Source organism: Sinocyclocheilus rhinocerous, unplaced genomic scaffold, assembly GCF_001515625.1.
Source record: "Sinocyclocheilus rhinocerous isolate Xijiao unplaced genomic scaffold, SAMN03320098_v1.1 scaffold2013, whole genome shotgun sequence".
Classification (NCBI taxonomy): domain Eukaryota; kingdom Metazoa; phylum Chordata; class Actinopteri; order Cypriniformes; family Cyprinidae; genus Sinocyclocheilus; species Sinocyclocheilus rhinocerous.
Genome location: NW_015651502.1, coordinates 55,151 through 58,349, shown reverse-complemented (window position 1 = coordinate 58,349; position 3,199 = coordinate 55,151).

The window sequence follows — 3,199 nt, the reverse complement described above, 5'->3', positions numbered from 1 at the left end:
AACTCGGTCCTGCAGAGTTTAGCTCCAACCCTAATTAAACACAGCTGAACCAGCTAATTACGGTCTTATAGGTGCATCTCAATAAATTAGAATGTCGTGGAAAAGTTCCTTTATTTCAGTAATTCAACTCAAATTGTGAAACTTGTGTATTAAATAAATTCAATGCACACAGATTGAAGTAGTTTAAGTCTTTGGTTCTTTTAATTGTGATGATTTTGGTTCACATTTAACAAAAACCCACCAATTCACTATCTCAACTAATTAGAATATGGTGACATGCCAATCAGCTAATCAACTCAAAACATCTGCAAAGGTTTCCTGAGCCTTCAAAATGGTCTCTCAGTTTGGTTCACTAGGCTATACAATCATGGGGAAGACTGCTGATCTGACAGTTGTCCAGAAGACAATCATTGACACCCTTCACAAGGAGGGTAAGCCACAAACATTCATTGCCAAAGAAGCTGGCTGTTCACAGAGTGCTGTATCCAAGCATGTTAACAGAAAGTTGAGTGGAAGGAAAAAGTGTGGAAGAAAAAGATGCACAACCAACCGAGAGAACCGCAGCCTTATGAGGATTGTCAAGCAAAATCGATTCAAGAATTTGAGTGAACTTCACAAGGAATGGACTGAGGCTGGGGTCAAGGCATCAAGAGCCACCACACACAGACGTGTCAAGGAATTTGGCTACAGTTGTCGTATTCCTCTTGTTAAGCCACTCCTGAACCACAGACAACGTCAGAGGCGTCTTACCTGGGCTAAGGAGAAGAAGAACTGGACTGTTGCCCAGTGGTCCAAAGTCCTCTTTTCAGATGAGAGCAAGTTTTGTATTTCATTTGGAAACCAAGGTCCTAGAGTCTGGAGGAAGGGTGGAGAAGCTCATAGCCCACGTTGCTTGAAGTCCAGTGTTAAGTTTCCACAGTCTGTGATGATTTGGGGTGCAATGTCATCTGCTGGTGTTGGTCCATTGTGTTTTTTGAAAACCAACGTCACTGCACCCGTTTACCAAGACATTTTGGAGCACTTCATGCTTCCTTCTGCTGACCAGCTTTTTGAAGATGCTGATTTCATTTTCCAGCAGGATTTGGCACCTGCCCACACTGCCAAAAGCACCAAAAGTTGGTTAAATGACCATGGTGTTGGTGTGCTTGACTGGCCAGCAAACTCACCATACCTGAACCCCATAGAGAATCTATGGGGTATTGTCAAGTGGAAAATGAGAAACAAGAGACCAAAAAATGTAGATGAGCTGAAGGCCACTGTCAAAGAAACTTGGGCTTCCATACCACCTCAGCAGTGCCACAAACTGATCACCTCCATGCTACGCCGAATTGAGGCAGTAATTAAAGCAAAAGGAGACTCTACCAAGTATTGAGTACATGTACAGTAAATGAACATACTTTCCAGAAGGCCAACAATTCACTAAAAATGTTTTTTTTTTATTAGTCTTAAGTATTCTAATTTGTTGAGATAGTGAATTAATGGGTTTTTGTTAAATGTGAGCCAAAATCATCACAATTAAAAGAACCAAAGACTTAAACTACTTCAGTCTGTGTGCATTAAATTTTTTTAATACACGAGTTTCACAATTTGAGTTGAATTACTGAAATAAATGAACTTTTCCACGACATTCAAATTTATTGAGATGCACCTGTACACCTAGGATGCCTCGAGGGTGAGTAAAACACAGTCTAATTTTCATTTTTGGGTGAACTAACCCTTTAAGCCTTAAAATATAATTAAGGCATTTTTTCACATTTCATTCAATTAACAAGGAATAATAATATTTTATCATTTCAATTTATATGCATCAATACATCGTATAGAAATATGTACAATACATAGTATAGCAGTATTTATCCACATAATTTTACTAAAAATTTTTAATATTTAAAACATGCCAGACAGTAGCTATGTTTCCATCCAGAGATGCGAGTTTAACTTGCGCAAAACTGGAATATCGTATAAAACATTTGCAAATAAGCACCGTTTCCATCCAATGAGTCAAAGAGAACAAAATCGTCACTTCCTGATAAACTGGCACTAAATATCTCTAAGAAAACTAGGAGAAGCCACTAAATGTAATCATTTTCATATATAATAAATTACTTGCGCCTCAGAGCGAGCAGACGTAACACAATGAATGCGGTCATTGCTTTTAGAGGTGGATGCCTGCTGTTCGGGAACTCAGTCATGTAAGACAGTAATTATACAGAAATACTTTGCTCAGGCGTTTCAGAACGACCAGAACAACATATAGCTGCTGTGAACGAGATCGGTCCGCTGCTAGTCACGTTATCCCGTCTCATAGCGCAAAGTCACATGACTTTTTCAATGCGCATGGTGGAATTTATTCGGTAAATGTGTTTCCATCGTAGTTTATGCACATTTTTTGCACGATTTAGAGTAAAACAATCAAACCAACCGTGTGGATATTTTAGATCATTTCAAAATCTAGCTGAAGGAGCTCAGGTTTGGTAAACCAGACTTGAAACATCATGAATGTATTCCTTTTTAAATATTTGCAAATAACAAATAAGGCTGATGGAATTCCCGTCAACCAGCTCAATTGGCCAAGGCCATGTTTGCATGTTTAAAGTTCACATACGGTTTTCAATAAATACTCCAGCGGTACCGACGGACAACAGTGAAGTCTAAACTTGCGTTTGGAGCAAGTTTCATCAGGGTTTTCTAAGGTTTATTCATTACTGTGCTGTTGATTACTCTAAAGATCTTCAGGTAAAAGAAGAACGAACTAAATATTAATTTACCCAGAACAACAAGGTAAGAACTTCAGAACTTTACTCAGGAAGTATAAGAAATGTGTCTAACACAATTACAGGACTGGAACAGTGTATAAAAGTGCACAGCTGGGTTAAAAGGTTAGTTAAAATTAAAATTCTGTTATTAATTACACAGAAACGTAGCAAGGAGATCTGTAAAATAATCCATGTGACATCAGTGGTTCATCCACAATTATACGAAGCTACGAGAATACTTTGTGCGCAAAAGAAATAATAACGACTTTATTCAACACTTTGTCTCCTCCGCATCACCCTGGTGCCATTTTGGAGAATATCCACTGGACATGGATGTCAGTGTCAGCTGCGTCACGCCGATGTGCTGTTTCCCTTCAGATCAAATCACAATAACGTAGGAAACAGATCTGGCGTGACGCAGCTGACACAGAACAGCATACGCT